General features: G+C 47.4%; 6 non-coding genes across 6 annotated transcripts; all 6 read left to right on the forward strand.

Moving 5' to 3' along the window:
• Positions 1 to 581: 581 nt before the first annotated feature.
• On the forward strand, positions 582 to 654 carry TRNAK-CUU. Its single transcript has one exon. It is a non-coding gene; the product is annotated as a tRNA-Lys (tRNA).
• A 651-nt stretch (positions 655 to 1305) lies between these two features.
• Positions 1306 to 1377, forward strand: TRNAE-UUC. Its single transcript has one exon. It is a non-coding gene; the product is annotated as a tRNA-Glu (tRNA).
• Positions 1378 to 5296: 3919 nt separating this feature from the next.
• TRNAL-CAA lies at positions 5297 to 5405 on the forward strand. Its single transcript has 2 exons — positions 5297 to 5334; positions 5360 to 5405. It is a non-coding gene; the product is annotated as a tRNA-Leu (tRNA).
• Positions 5406 to 6888: 1483 nt separating this feature from the next.
• Positions 6889 to 6961, forward strand: TRNAK-CUU. The gene has a single exon. It is a non-coding gene; the product is annotated as a tRNA-Lys (tRNA).
• A 651-nt stretch (positions 6962 to 7612) lies between these two features.
• TRNAE-UUC lies at positions 7613 to 7683 on the forward strand. The gene has a single exon. It is a non-coding gene; the product is annotated as a tRNA-Glu (tRNA).
• A 5933-nt stretch (positions 7684 to 13616) lies between these two features.
• On the forward strand, positions 13617 to 13810 carry LOC120376411. The gene has a single exon (XR_005587291.1). It is a non-coding gene; the product is annotated as a U2 spliceosomal RNA (small nuclear RNA).
• Positions 13811 to 16372: the final 2562 nt, after the last annotated feature.

Consider the following 16372-nt stretch of genomic DNA (forward strand, 5'->3'; position numbering starts at 1 on the left):
GCTCGAACCCCCACCCGCTTCTCTTGGACCGCTGGCAACATGGTGTTTGCACAGGAGCCGCAAGCCCGTCTTTCCTGTCTTTGTCTATCCCGGCCCCCAAATGCTTTCATCGGATGCTGGAGGGACCTAAGGACCTGCAGGTTCCCGCACCCACCTCCTAAAGCAAACAGTCCTTCCCTTCTCTGACATTCCTGGAGCCGCACATCCTTGGAAGAGTTTTACCCCAGGGGGTTCTGATTCCCTGCGAAAAGATGTGTCTGGCGGCCGGCGGGGAACTGTCTTCTCTGCCCCCTCTTTGGGCGCTGAGAAGCTTTTTCTGAGAAACAGCACCTCCTCCTGGTGGGAGAATCCTAAATTCCACCCTCCCACCCAGGTTTCTCTGAGCAGCTGCTAGATGATTTTCCCACTTCTCTGGTCTAGACACCAGCATCTAACTAGCCTTGGAACGGGCCCTGTTTGCTAGCTGGAGGCGAAGGAACCAGGAAAGAAGGCAAATGTCAGGAAACGAATCTCAGCACGCAAAGAAACTTCCTTCGCTCTTCTTTTGCACCGTCTGTGCCTTTGCTACCCCTTGAGGCCTAGCCTGACTAGCTCAGTCGGTAGAGCATGAGACTCTTAATCTCAGGGTCGTGGGTTCAAGCCCCACGTTGGGCTTTTCATCTTGCACTCTTCGACATCACTCTCTCCCTTAGAGTCTCAGAGCATAACGGAATCCACTCTTTGTCCTCTCAACCAGCTGAGGCGGTCTCGGACCTTTAGTACATCATGAAGACAAGACACATTGACAATTCCATGGTCCTAAGAGAGTTGAGTCTCTTCTAGCCCAGGCAAGAGAGGGAAAAAATAACCTTTCAGAAGCTGATTGCCCCCCTCCCCCTGAGCAGCCATCTAGAGCTTCTCTACTTATTTCTATATCTTCGCCAGCGCTCAGTAGTTGAGATAACTGCTTCTTTCTCAAATCCTCCACCAGCCCTCTTCATTGGGATGGAGATTGCTTAAGGCTGACGATTCCACCACATCTTATTCATCCCTCATACATTTCTGTAAGCCCATGGAGAGTAAAACAAGATAGCAACAAAACTGTTTTTTTTAAAAAAAAAGACATGGCCTCAATGTATAACAATACTGGAAATTGTCTTAATATGTTTTCTGTTTCTTTTTCATATCAGTGCTAAAAATAGGAAGGAACCGTAAGGAAACGAAGAGCTCAGAGCTTGTGTTAACCTCCTTTGAAGACGAACGAATGGCCTCAGTTGGACAGAAAGTAGGCCTAGAAAGTTATGCCCAACCCCCCCAACTGTCATCTCCCTGGTGGTCTAGTGGTTAGGATTTGGCGCTTTCACTGCCACGGCCCGGGTTCGATTCCCGGTCAGGGAGTTATCCTCTTCAACAAAAGTCTACCTTGCCTTCCTCGCTTGGAGTTCAACCAGAAGAATGCAACTTCCTGGCCTCCTTCAGAATGCTCGGAAACTCTTTAGAGGCCATGGGGAAAGCAAAGCTTCCAACTACTCCAATATGGCTATCTGCCCCTTAAAGCCCAGCCTCTGCACCCTTTTACACAAATACACTTACTTGTGCAAACAATTTAGTTTTTCCTTCTTACCGAGCCTAACCTAAATTAGAACAACATTGCACTTTGACCCAAGATCTTTTTCTTTTCTTTTCACTTTTCTTGGTGAAACCAAACCAAACCAAACAATCATTTTGGGTCCACCAAAATATTTCACTAAATATAATATTCATCCAAAAACCTTTCACCCAGCGCTATATACAAGTCTTTGGAAGTAACACCCCGGAGAAAGATCATTAAGCTTTTCCATTCCTAAGATCTAGCCGCTGAAGGCTTCTGAGCATGGGCTATGGGCCTTTCACCTCTAGGCCAGTGGTTACCCTCTTGCTCAGGTGACTACTGATGAAAGGCAACGTGGTTTAGTGGCAGATCCATTTCAGCCTCCCCCTTCCAATGTCTACAGGAGGGTGTTTGTTTCGCATTGCATCTAAGAATCAAATCAATTCTCTTGAAACCTCAACCTGGAATCAAGGTGATTGTAGGTCAAGGAAGGAAGGTTTTGTTCATCCTGTTCTAGTAAATGCTCAAAGTTGCGATGCTTCTTGGAGCTTCCAGACACATTGGCCAGAATTTTCAGAAGGTCTCACACCCACCGCTAGGGCCAGATTTGCAGAAGAACTAGGCTCCCAGTTAGGCACTAAAATCTTTAGAGATTGTCAAAAAGGCTCAACCTATTTTCCAAAAGATGAGTTATTTTGGAAAAAGCTTGTAAAGATTGTGGGTGCTGGTTACTTGTCTATGTGGCCCACACTGCTGGAGTTGGAGGTTCACCATTGTTTTCTCAGAATGCGGTGTCCGTAGTCTGCCTCAGTTCTAGTGTCCATCCTTTATTCTCCTAATAAATTAGCAGGGAGACTAAAACAACATCGGACTCACAGGGCTCCCGGAAACCTGCCGATTTGGCTCACGGTGAAGGTGTATACAAATCATCTGTGCTGTAGAAGGGCTCTGGGAGTTGAAAGAGTTGTGAATTTAACCCTCTAGGTTTCGGGCCTAATCTGAAACTGTTTCAAAACCAATTCCTTAAATAGACCATAGTTTGAAGCATCAGCAATAGGCATCTTACTGAATATATCCAGAGCTTTCCCAGCCAATTTGGCAACCAAAGTTGTCATCTTCCCTTTCCCGAATAAGCACTTTGTCTGTCCTCCGGGCAACACGCTTAAAAATCACTACCAGTGTCTCAAAGCAATCAGCTGTGCACATATCCTGCTCGACTACGCCACTGTGATGGGTTCGGTCACAGAGATCCCCTTGGGACTGAAATTACTTCCGAGCCCGTTTTCCCTGCCAGCTTGGGACTCCAGAACCCTGCCTTGTTGAGCCAGACACCTAGCCTGCTGCAACACAGACCCAGGCTCTGGGCCACACCCCCAAAGCTGCAGACTTTAACTCAAAACAGCTCAGCACCTGTCTCCAGCACCCAGCTCCCAGTGGGATCCAAAACCCCAAATAAATCCCTTGTACTCTCTATAAAGCTTATACAGGGTAAATTCCTAAATTCTTCACCCTCTAGATCACTGATAGAGAGAGATGCACAGCTGTTTGCTCCCCCAGGGATTAATCACTTCCTCTGGGTTTATTAATAAACAAAAGTCATTTTTATTAAGGTTAAAAAGTAGGAGTGAAGTGATTTCAAGTAATAACAGACAGAACAAAGGAAGTCACCAAGCAAACTAAAACAAAACACGCAAGCCTAAGCCTAATACATTAAGAAACTGATTCCAGGAATAGCTCACCCTCAGAGGTGTTCCAATCAGCTTCTTTCACAGACTAGACTCCTGCCTAGTCTGGGCCCAATCCTTTCCCCTGCTTCGGTCTTTGTTACTTCCAGCAGACATCTTAGGTTTTCTCATGACTGGCAGGGTTTTCTCATGACTGGCAGCTCCTTTGTCCTGCTTCACCCCCTTTTATAGCTTTGGCATAAGGCGGGAATCTTTTGTCTCTCTGGGTCCTCACCCTTCCTTCTAAACGGAAAAATACCAGATTTAAGATGGATTCCACTATCGTGGTCTCTGTAAGACCCCCTAGTTTCCATTCTTCCTGGGTTGGCCCACACGTACACAGGAAGGTTTGCAGGTCAATAAACCATTTACAACCAATTGTCAATGGGAGCCGTCAAGGTTTTAAACCGCCATTAGTGGCCCACGCTTTGCACAATTACAATAGGACCTCAGAGTTAGACTTCATATTTCCAGCTTCAGAGACAAGAATGAGACATGCATACAAATAGGAGGCATATATTCAGTAGGTTAGAACCTTTGTTATGATACCTTACAAGAGACCTTTTGCATCAAGCATATTCCACTTACATCATACTCACACTTATAAGCATCTTTTCATAAAACGTATGGAGTGCAACGTCACCGGGTGCCCTACCTACCCTGCTTTCGCTGCTTCCTGATGGCACAGAATTGACAACAAAGAGCCAGGCTGGGAGGCTTCTAAAACCGAGAGAGCTGTTCTATCGCGTCCACATCCTCTCAGGAGGTGTCAAACCCCCTCTCTCCGTTTCCATCCCCCAAATCCTATCAGCTCAATGAGTTTTGTCCCTGGAAGAGCCTCGAGGGAGGCAGAAGAAGCGGAGAGGATTGCGTTGGGGGTAAATAAAACAGAGACGAGTTGTTCCTCTTGGGATTTTGGTGTGTTTCCTGGTGATCCTGACGGAGGAACAGGAAGCATAATTCCATTTTTTTCAATGCCTCGGATTGGGTTCAGCTGGTGAACTCTCTGCTTTTGTTCTCACAGGGGAATGGAGACTGGACCGGTTTCCCAATTTGGACAGAAAGTGGCTTGCCAAAGCCGAGGAGAGCCTGCTTCCTGCCTGCACCGAGTTGACAAACTGGGAAGCCAAAGCTGAGAGACCCGTGACGAAGTCAGAGTGCTATCCGCTCACATGGAGGGGGAGCACAAGCCCTGCCTGGGTTTCTCTGCCCAAATTATAATCAGTTGAGTGATTTTCCTGGACGAGCCTCTAGGTAGGCAGAAGAAGAAGTGAAGAGGGTTGCGATGGGGTAAATGAAAACCGAGGACTCTTCCTCTTGAGATGTCTTTGTCTTGCTCTTGTGATTCTGATGGATGAACCTAAAGCGTCATTTGAGCGTGTTTCAGTGCTTTTCCTCGGGCTCAGGTTGTGATGCTGAGCACAGGGGTTCCTTCACTCTCTCTGCTTGGACCCTCTGTAATGGGGAACGGACCAGCTTTCGAAAGAGCCTAGTGGAGCTGAACGAAAACAGCAGTAAACATCCAGGTTCACCCTAGATTAATCTTTTGTCCCCAATTTTCTTGGGGAAACAAAACAAAAACAAGGTTTTCTTAAGAACTCAACACCCATTCAGGCTCCAAACTCTTTTGCAAGATTTCCACAAGGGCTCAACACCCTGAGTGCTGAGCTAGTTTGGGAAAAAAACCCAAACAAGGCCGGTACCGGTTGTGAGGGCTGGCTGCTTGACTCTGTGGCCCACCGTGCGGGAGTTTGAGGTTCTCATTAAGCTAAGTGTCTCTATTCTGCCTCTGTCCTAGTGTCCATCTAATAAGTGAGGGGGGAGATTAGAACACCTCAGAAGGCACAGGGTTGTAGGAAACCTGAAACTTTAGATGAGGGTGATGGTGTCTAAAAACCAGATGTGATGTAGGTGTTGAACGAGAGATGCTGTCTTGGCCTCCTTGAGCGGCTCATACAATATTGAAGAAAAGGAGGGTTGAGAGAGCTGCTTTTGTCCCAGCGTCAGGATGGCCGAGTGGTCTAAGGCGCCAGACTCAAGGCTCTGTCTTTCCCACAACTGGGGCTTCTGGTCTCCTGCAGGAGGCGTGGGTTCAAATCCCACTCCTGACACAACCTCTTGATTCCACCTCAAGAGGTGACCTGGTTTCAATTGCCCTTGTAACATATTGGAAGAGCCCTTGTTTAGGAGCTTTCTTAGAGTAGCGGCAAGAGAAGTTAGAGGGAATCGTAAATACCTTCGGAATCCATGCGCTCAAAGCACCTAGTTGGGTAAATTCCAGTTTATTCCCCACCAGAAAGTTGGCATTGCTTGATCTTGGGCAGGTATGGATGTCAAACATATACAGGTGGAGGAAGAAGGGAGCAGTACAGTAGACACTGATAAAGGGAAGGTAAGACTCTTAGTCTCAGGGTTTGGGCTTGAGCCCTAAACTGGGTGCTCTACGTACTCTGGTTTGGCTGCTTCATGAGGGCACAGAATTGACAACATAGGGAGCAGAGACAGGAGGCAGCTACAACCAAGAGCCCTGTTAGATTGTGTCAACATCCTATCAGGAGGTCTCAAAGCCTCTCTCTCAGTTTGTATCTCAGAAATTCTATCCGCTCCAGGATCTTTCTCCATCAAAGAGCCGCTAGGTAGGCAGAAGAAGAGGTGGAGAGGGTTGCGATGGAGGTAACAAAAGCAGAGAAGAATTGTTCCTCTTGGGATTTTTGTGTTTCTCTTGTGATCCTGACGGAGGAACCGGAAGCATCATTAGATTTTTTCTGGCTACTTTCTGTCCAACAGATTAAGTTGGTCCATTGTCCATTCCCCTCAGGGTTAAGAGCTGGAACCCTGTGCTCAGGGTCACAACCTTAGCCCAACCGAAGGCACTGAAACAAACTCAAATGATGCTTCAGCTTCCTCCTCAGCATCACAAGACCAACACAAAGAAAACTCCCGAGGAACAGGGCTCTGAGCATTGCCAGGTTGTGAGTTCCGTGCCCTCAGGAAGCAGCCAAAATGCTCGAACCCCACCCGCTTCTCTTGGACCGCTGGCCACATGGTGGTTGCACAGGAGCCGCAAGCCCGTCTTTCCTGTCTTTGTCTATCCCGGCCCCTTCCCCCCAAATGCTTTCATCGGACGCTGGAGGGACCTAAGGACCTGCAGGTTCCTGCACCCACCTCCTAAAGCAAACAGTCCTTCCCTTCTCTGACATTCCTGGAGCCGCACATCCTTGGAAGAGTTTTACCCCAGGGGGTTCTGATTCCCTGCGAAAAGATGTGTCTGGCGGCCGGCGGGGAACTGTCTTCTCTGCCCCCTCTTTGGGCGCTGAGAAGCTTTTTCTGAGAAACAGCACCTCCTCCTGGTGGGAGAATCCTAAATTCCACCCTCCCACCCAGGTTTCTCTGAGCAGCTGCTAGATGATTTTCCCACTTCTCTGGTCTAGACACCAGCATCTAACTAGCCCTTGGAACGGGCCCTGTTTGCTAGCTGGAGAGCGAAGGAACCAGGAAAGAAGGCAAATGTCAGGAAACGAATCTCAGCACGCAAAGAAACCTCCTTCGCTCTTCTTTTGCACTGTCTGTGCCTTTGCTAGCCCTTGAGGCCTAGCCTGACTAGCTCAGTCGGTAGAGCATGAGACTCTTAATCTCAGGGTCATGGGTTCAAGCCCCACGTTGGGCGTTTCTTCTTGCACTCTTCGACATCACTCTCTCCCTTAGAGTCTCAGAGCATAACGGAATCCACTCTTTGTCCTCTCAACCAGCTGAGGCGGTCTCGGACCTTTAGTACATCATGAAGACAAGACACATTGACAATTCCATGGTCCTAAGAGAGTTGAGTCTCTTCTAGCCCAGGCAAGAGAGGGAAAAAATAACCTTTCAGAAGCTGATTGCCCCCCTCCCCCTGAGCAGCCATCTAGAGCTTCTCTACTTATTTCTATATCTTCGCCAGCGCTCAGTAGTTGAGATAACTGCTTCTTTCTCAAATCCTCCACCAGCCCTCTTCATTGGGATGGAGATTGCTTAAGGCTGACGATTCCACCACATCTTATTCATCCCTCATACATTTCTGTAAGCCCATGGAGAGTAAAACAAGATAGCAACAAAACTGTTTTTTTTTAAAAAAAGACATGGCCTCAATGTATAACAATACTGGAAATTGTCTTAATATGTTTTCTGTTTCTTTTTCATATCAGTGCTAAAAATAGGAAGGGAACCGTAAGGAAACGAAGAGCTCAGAGCTTGTGTTAACCTCCTTTGAAGACGAACGAATGGCCTCAGTTGGACAGAAAGTAGGCCTAGAAAGTTATGCCCAACCCCCCCAACTGTCATCTCCCTGGTGGTCTAGTGGTTAGGATTTGGCGCTTTCACTGCCACGGCCGGGTTCGATTCCCGGTCAGGGAGTTATCCTCTTCAACAAAAGTCTACCTTGCCTTCCTCGCTTGGAGTTCAACCAGAAGAATGCAACTTCCTGGCCTCCTTCAGAATGCTCGGAAACTCTTTAGAGGCCATGGGGAAAGCAAAGCTTCCACCTACTCCAATATGGCTATCTGCCCCTTAAAGCCCAGCCTCTGCACCCTTTTACACAAATACACTTACTTGTGCAAACAATTTAGTTTTTCCTTCTTACCGAGCCTAACCTAAATTAGAACAACATTGCACTTTGACCCAAGATCTTTTTCTTTTCTTTTCACTTTTCTTGGTGAAACCAAACCAAACCAAACAATCATTTTAGGTCCACCAAAATATTTCACTAAATATAATATTCATCCAAAAACCTTTCACCCAGCGCTATATACAAGTCTTTGGAAGTAACACCCCGGAGAAAGATCATTAAGCTTTTCCATTCCTAAGATCTAGCCGCTGAAGGCTTCTGAGCATGGGCTATGGGCCTTTCACCTCTAGGCCAGTGGTTACCCTCTTGCTCAGGTGACTACTGATGAAAGGCAACGTGGTTTAGTGGCAGATCCATTTCAGCCTCCCCCTTCCAATGTCTACAGGAGGGTGTTTGTTTCGCATTGCATCTAAGAATCAAATCAATTCTCTTGAAACCTCAACCTGGAATCAAGGTGATTGTAGGTCAAGGAAGGAAGGTTTTGTTCATCCTGTTCTAGTAAATGCTCAAAGTTGCGATGCTTCTTGGAGCTTCCAGACACATTGGCCAGAATTTTCAGAAGGTCTCACACCCACCGCTAGGGCCAGATTTGCAGAAGAACTAGGCTCCCAGTTAGGCACTAAAATCTTTAGCCAGATTGTCAAAAAGGCTCAACCTATTTTTCCAAAAGATGAGTTATTTTGGAAAAAAGCTTGTAAAGATTGTGGGTGCTGGTTACTTGTCTATGTGGCCCACACTGCTGGAGTTGGAGGTTCACCATTGTTTTCTCAGAATGCGGTGTCCGTAGTCTGCCTCAGTTCTGGTGTCCATCCTTTATTCTCCTAATAAATTAGCAGGGAGACTAAAACAACATCGGACTCACAGGGCTCCCGGAAACCTGCCGATTTGGCTCACGGTGAAGGTGTATACAAATCATCTGTGCTGTAGAAGGGCTCTGGGAGTTGAAAGAGTTGTGAATTTAACCCTCTAGGTTTCGGGCCTAATCTGAAACTGTTTCAAAACCAATTCCTTAAATAGACCATAGTTTGAAGCATCAGCAATAGGCATCTTACTGAATATATCCAGAGCTTTCCCAGCCAATTTGGCAACCAAAGTTGTCATCTTCCCTTTCCCGAATAAGCACTTTGTCTGTCCTCCGGGCAACACGCTTAAAAATCACTACCAGTGTCTCAAAGCAATCAGCTGTGCACATATCCTGCTCGACTACGCCACTGTGATGGGTTCGGTCACAGAGATCCCCTTGGGACTGAAATTACTTCCGAGCCCGTTTTCCCTGCCAGCTTGGGACTCCAGAACCCTGCCTTGTTGAGCCAGACACCTAGCCTGCTGCAACACAGACCCAGGCTCTGGGCCACACCCCCAAAGCTGCAGACTTTAACTCAAAACAGCTCAGCACCTGTCTCCAGCACCCAGCTCCCAGTGGGATCCAAAACCCCAAATAAATCCCTTGTACTCTCTATAAAGCTTATACAGGGTAAATTCCTAAATTCTTCACCCTCTAGATCACTGATAGAGAGAGATGCACAGCTGTTTGCTCCCCCAGGGATTAATCACTTCCTCTGGGTTTATTAATAAACAAAAGTCATTTTTATTAAGGTTAAAAAGTAGGAGTGAAGTGATTTCAAGTAATAACAGACAGAACAAAGGAAGTCACCAAGCAAACTAAAACAAAACATGCAAGCCTAAGCCTAATACATTAAGAAACTGATTCCAGGGAATAGCTCACCCTCAGAGGTGTTCCAATCAGCTTCTTTCACAGACTAGACTCCTGCCTAGTCTGGGCCCAATCCTTTCCCCTGCTTCGGTCTTTGTTACTTCCAGCAGACATCTTAGGTTTTCTCATGACTGGCAGGGGTTTTCTCATGACTGGCAGCTCCTTTGTCCTGCTTCACCCCCTTTTATAGCTTTGGCATAAGGCGGGAATCTTTTGTCTCTCTGGGTCCTCACCCTTCCTTCTAAACGGAAAAATACCAGATTTAAGATGGATTCCACTATCGTGGTCTCTGTAAGACCCCCTAGTTTCCATTCTTCCTGGGTTGGCCCACACGTACACAGGAAGGTTTGCAGGTCAATAAACCATTTACAACCAATTGTCAATGGGAGCCGTCAAGGTTTTAAACCGCCATTAGTGGCCCACGCTTTGCACAATTACAATAGGACCTCAGAGTTAGACTTCATATTTCCAGCTTCAGAGACAAGAATGAGACATGCATACAAATAGGAGGCATATATTCAGTAGGTTAGAACCTTTGTTATGATACCTTACAAGAGACCTTTTGCATCAAGCATATTCCACTTACATCATACTCACACTTATAAGCATCTTTTCATAAAACGTATGGAGTGCAACGTCACCGGGTGCCCTACCTACCCTGCTTTCGCTGCTTCCTGATGGCACAGAATTGACAACAAAAGAGCCAGGCTAGGAGGCTTCTAAAACCGAGAGAGCTGTTCTATCGCGTCCACATCCTCTCAGGAGGTGTCAAACCCCCTCTCTCCGTTTCCATCCCCCAAATCCTATCAGCTCAATGAGTTTTGTCCCTGGAAGAGCCTCGAGGGAGGCAGAAGAAGCGGAGAGGATTGCGTTGGGGGTAAATAAAACAGAGACGAGTTGTTCCTCTTGGGATTTTGGTGTGTTTCCCTGGTGATCCTGACGGAGGAACGGGAAGCATAATTCCATTTTTTTCAATGCCTCGGATTGGGTTCAGCTGGTGAACTCTCTGCTTTTGTTCTCACAGGGGAATGGAGACTGGACCGGTTTCCCAATTTGGACAGAAAGTGGCTTGCCAAAGCCGAGGAGAGCCTGCTTCCTGCCTGCACCGAGTTGACAAACTGGGGAAGCCAAAGCTGAGAGACCCCGTAGACGAAGTCAGAGTGCTATCCGCTCACATGGAGGGGGAGCACAAGCCCTGCCTGGGTTTCTCTGCCCAAATTATAATCAGTTGAGTGATTTTCCTGGACGAGCCTCTAGGTAGGCAGAAGAAGAAGTGAAGAGGGTTGCGATGGGGTAAATGAAAGCTGAGGACTCTTCCTCTTGAGATGTCTTTGCCTTGCTCTTGTGATTCTGATGGATGAACCTAAAGCGTCATTTGAGCGTGTTTCAGTGCTTTTCCTCGGGCTCAGGTTGTGATGCTGAGCACAGGGGTTCCTTCACTCTCTCTGCTTGGACCCTCTGTAATGGGGAACGGACCAGCTTTCGAAAGAGCCTAGTGGAGCTGAACGAAAACAGCAGTAAACATCCAGGTTCACCCTAGATTAATCTTTTGTCCCCAATTTTCTTGGGGAAACAAAACAAAAACAAGGTTTTCTTAAGAACTCAACACCCATTCAGGCTCCAAACTCTTTTGCAAGATTTCCACAAGGGCTCAACACCCTGAGTGCTGAGCTAGTTTGGGAAAAAAAACCCAAACAAGGCTGGTACCGATTGTGAGTGCTGGCTGCTTGACTCTGTGGCCCACCGTGCGGGAGTTTGAGGTTCTCATTAAGCTAAGTGTCTCTATTCTGCCTCTGTCCTAGTGTCCATCTAATAAGTGAGGGGGGAGATTAGAACACCTCAGAAGGCACAGGGTTGTAGGAAACCTGAAACTTTAGATGAGGGTGATGGTGTCTAAAAACCAGATGTGATGTAGGTGTTGAAAGCGAGATGGCCCTCTTCTGCTTCCGAAAGGCTTTGGCCACAGCAACAGCCCTGGGAAAAGCCCTGGCCCTCCTCACCTGCCCATGCCCAGCATGACGCCTTTCCGGGCCTACACAGCTCCTCACACAAGACCCGCCTGGGACCTTGCCCTCCCCTACCAGCTCAGCAGCACCTTTTTTCCTCTCAAAACCTCCTCTTGCCACCCTCCCCCTTCCACACTTCACACTCACCTCATCACAAACTCACCCACGGCCCCTTTGGCTTCTCAAGCGCCTCTGGAGGGACGCAGCTTCCCAGGCACTCAGATCCTTCCCTTCAACGCGCACTGGATGGACATTCGAAACACAGCCCTTTCCAGGAGGGAATGCGCTGCTTTTGGACCCTGGCGCCCAGCAAGAAGTCCTGGGACTCTTTTTCTGACCGATGGACCCCACTGACTTGCCTTTACCAAGCAGAAACTAAGGACCGGCTGATGGCTCTCTTTGCAAACGGACGCCATCAGACTGAGCCACGAGGCGTGCTGCAGGATAGCCCCTCCCCACCAAAAAGCAATGTCGTGACCCAGATTCGAACCGAGGCTGCTGCGGCCAGAGCGCAGAGTACTAACCACTATACGATCATGGCCAGGCGCTGGGGGCGTAGGCAGCAACCCAGTAGAAAATGCTCAGCTCTGTGCTCTCGGGGCAGCCACCTACCTCGCCAGCATCACAGGTATTTCTCAAGTCTCCCCATTACAGTCACAGGTAAAATGCTGAGCAAAGGAAAAAAAACAGGAAGCCAATCCCATGCCTGTCCCTTTTTCTGTCTTCCTCCACCCCTGGACCAAGTCCCTCCCCGTTTGTCTGGGCCATTGTCCTCATGCCCCTGGCCAGCCTATTTCCCTTTGCATTTTTCCGTGGAGAGGAATGTTTATGAGTTTGTACCCAATTTTTTAAGGCTTTGCTTTGGCAAGGCTGTTGCCTGCTGTGAGAAAAACAGAAGGGGGCTACCTGAACTGGTGTCACTGGCTGAAGCTTATCTATAGTATATGAAAAAAGCTCAGAGCTCTGAAAATGGTTTATTTACTTTAAGATTCTCATGTTAGTGAGATTGTTTCCTAGCTAGCAGGGGACTGTTTTGTGATGTGCATTCTACTGGCTCTTTGGTTTTGTATGTTTTTGGGAGGAACGGTGGAGGAGAGTATCACGGTTGAAGAGCAGCAAAGAAATGTATTGTTGTTTGTGTTAACGTTTGGTTTTTCCTAAAAGTGTATGGTTTGGAGTCATTTGTAACTCTTCGGTTAGTTATTGGTAACGGCTTCTTATTGGGCCCCTGAGTTGAAAAGCTGCTCTTGCAGATTTTAGTTTGTCATTGTTGGAAGGTCAGTTCAAGAGCTGCTTTCTTAGTCTAGTCCGTGAGGGCTCTTCCGCCGCCCTCCTTAATATACCTTCCAGAAGGTGATTGCATGGTTTCCCTCGTCTTCCCACAGAAGAGAAATTGTCCATCCCTTTCCTGTGGGGAAAACACCAGTGTTTTAACTTAGGAAACGGTCAACGTTTTGCCCAGATGAGTGCTAGTTCATAGGCGCAGAAGAAGAGGAAGGCTGTGGCCCTTTGAGTCAGATTCCTAGCGTTTCAGGCCAGAAGGAACCAGCCGATCACCTCAGAGGGACTAAGGGGCACCAATGCCCCAAATGGCAAGGAATTGCTTTGATGCAATTGACTGTCTGTTTGAGCTAGTTCTGTGGGAAGGAGCAGAAAAGAGCCTCCGGGCTGTGGAATAGCGCCTGCATAGGCTTTCTTTACCCTGTTTTGCTGTAAGAGTTAACAGTGAGAGATTGGTAGTCCAGGTCAGTGGGTGGCTTTATGGAAATTAGGAGTATAGAGGGGAAACCAGGGAGAGGAAGGCATCTGCAAGACTTGTCTGTCTTTGAACAGAATTGTGTGTTAAGGGTTCTTGCTTGAAGTCTTCCACTGGAGGCATTTTGGGGAAGTGATTCTCAGGTAGAGTTCCCGAGTTGTGGTGGTTGTTGCGGTTCTGGGAGCTCGTCCTGGTGAGGTCGAAATGGGTGGGCGCAGGGGTGTGCGTGCATAGCAGAATGTGAGTATTGTTTTGGGCTCCTTGGAGCTCAGATCAAAGTGTTGTGTCTGTTCTTATCAGTTTAATCTCTGATACATCCTTGATGTGAGGACTGTATATTAACTTGATTTTTGAAGCAGGGGGTTTAGAACAGAAGCTTGCTTTGTCTGCCCTATGCATTGATCTGGTATTGCAGTGCTTCCAGGATCGGTGTATCTCCTTTAGAGGAGAACCTTCTGGTTAGAAAAGCAGAAAAGAGTTGAACTGTGATACTTTCTTTAAAGCAAATGTTTTTTGAAGTAGCAGAAAAATCTGGGTGTTTTTCTTTCTTTACAGTTTCTTGGAAGTGTTTTGTGAGTCTATAGATGTGAGAGGTTCTTCTTTTTCTTGCTAGAGAGTTATTTAAGAAGCTGGACTCCTTCTTTCTGCTGTGAGTCTTTTCAACAGTATGAGGACAAATGTTTTCCAGTTTCTGGGTCTGTTGGGGAGATGGGATTTTTTTGTTTGTTTTTTTTTGTATTTTTCGGGGGTGGGGTGGGGCGGTTGGTAATATTTGAGGTCACGTGTATATCCACAACTGCATGAGTTACACAGACTTCTCCCCACCCGGCCTACGTTCTATGTATCTTGGTTCGTAAGATCAAGACAAGGCACTAGGTGTCGTGCTGCACCCAGCACACAGGGGCCCCAATCCTGATTTCCCCCCCCCCAAGCCTACTGTAATCTAAATGCTACATAATAACCCTTAGCTTCTCATTGTTGCCATCCTCGCTATTGGAAAATCCCCCAAATCATGACAGTGGCTTACAAATCAGGAGGATTCTTTTTTAAAAAAATGTAATGTGGGTTCTCTTTCTTTCCCTTCTGGTTTTCTGAACCAGGCAAGCTAGAAACTTACCTTTCTAGTGTGGCCAGAGCCCCAGAGAGCAGCAGCCCCCGGCGCCTGGGGCTGGCAGGCAGCGGGGCTCCTCACTTTAATTTCACCCACCAAGTATCAAGTGTGAACTCCTCAGGCACTAGAACAGCCTTAACATGGAGTCACAGACAGACCCCTTGGGCACCCTGACTCTATCTTGCTACCCAGGGGTAGTAGAAGCTGCTGTAACACGCAAGCTCTGTATGTCCTTTAGGGCTAACCCTAGCCAAACAGCCAGGATCCCTTGCTGCTGCTTAGAAGGTGTGCCGTCTCCCTGAAGTCCAAGCAGCATCATGGGGAGGGGGGAACAACAGTTTCTTCCTGACAGGGATTTTTATTCCATTCCCCCAGAGCTCAAGCTGATGGGGGCAAGTGTTTGTGCAGGGCTCTGCCTCCTTGTAGGTGTGTGAGGAGGAGCAATCAGCCAAGTCTTTTGTCCACGGATGATCCACAGTGGCTTGCCTGATGTCTCAGTCAGGGCCTTCTCTTGTTGGAAAGGAGATGACGCCTCTTCTGATAAACTACCATTTCACACTTGGTAATACTTCTCTCCTGACTGGTGGCGTGGCGGCGGCAAGGGGGTTTACAGCTTTAGTGCCAACGCTTATATATCACCTTACAACATGGGCTACGGCTATTATAGGTGAGAATAATGCATGCAGCAACTCACGAGCTTGTCATAAACTCTAAACACGTTTTTTATAAAGTTAATGCCTGTTTTAACAACACTAACAAACAGGTGAGCAAGACTAGTTTCCAGCCATGCGTTTGTCACTTTTCAGTAAGGCCTAGGGGCCTTGGCATGAGCTGGCACCTGGTCTGCCAGTGTCAGAAGAGGATCTGCCCTCTCTTATCCCCGGGTGTCTGTACTGGGAGCAGTACTGTTCAACTTAGTCATAAATGATCTGGGGAAAGGGCTAAACAGTGAGGTGGCAAAATTTGCAGATGATACAAAATTGCTCAAGATAGTTAAGTCCCAGGCAGACTGCCAAGAGCCACAAAGAGATCTCACAAAACTGGGTGACGGGACAACTGAATGGCAGATGAACGTCGTTGCTCATAAGTGCAAAGTAATGCACATTGGCAAACATAATCCCAACTATCCCTATAAAACGATGGTGTCTAAATTAGCTGTTACCACTCGAGAAAGAGATCTGGGAGTCGTTGTGGATGGTTCCCTGAAAACATCCACTCAATGTGCAGCGGAGTGTTGGGAATCATTAAGAAAGGAACAGCTAATAAGACAGAAACTATCATATCGCCTCAATAGCAATCCATGGTACGCCCACATCTTGAATACTGCCTGCTGATGCGGTCGTCCCAATCTCAAAAAAGATATATGGGAATGGGAAAGATTCAGAAACGGACAACAAAGATGATGAGGGGATATGGACCAGCTTCCGTCTAAGAAGAGATTCATAAGATTGGGACTTTTCATCTTGGAAAAGAGATGACTAAAGGGGGATACGAGGGAGGTCTATAAAACCATGACTGGCATGGAGAAAGTAAATAAGGAAGAGTTATTTACTCCTTCTCATAACACACGAACTAGGGGGTCACCAAATGAAATTAATAGGCAGCAGCTTTAAAACAAACAAAAGGAAGTCTGTCTTCACGCCCCACACAGTCAACCTGTGGAACTCTTTGCCAGAGGATGTCGTGAAGGCCAAGACTATAACAGGGTTCAAAAAAGCACTAGATAAATTCATGGAGGATAGGTCCATCTATGGCGCTTCGCCAGCGGTGTCCCTAGCTAGGTATCCCTGTTTGCCAGAAGCTGGGCATGGGCGACAGGGGATGGAGCACTTGATGATTCCCTGTTCTGTTCATTCCCTCTGGGGCACCTGGCATTGGCCGCTGTCGGCAG

Source organism: Mauremys reevesii, linkage group 12, assembly GCF_016161935.1.
Source record: "Mauremys reevesii isolate NIE-2019 linkage group 12, ASM1616193v1, whole genome shotgun sequence".
In the NCBI taxonomy this organism is placed as follows: domain Eukaryota; kingdom Metazoa; phylum Chordata; order Testudines; family Geoemydidae; genus Mauremys; species Mauremys reevesii.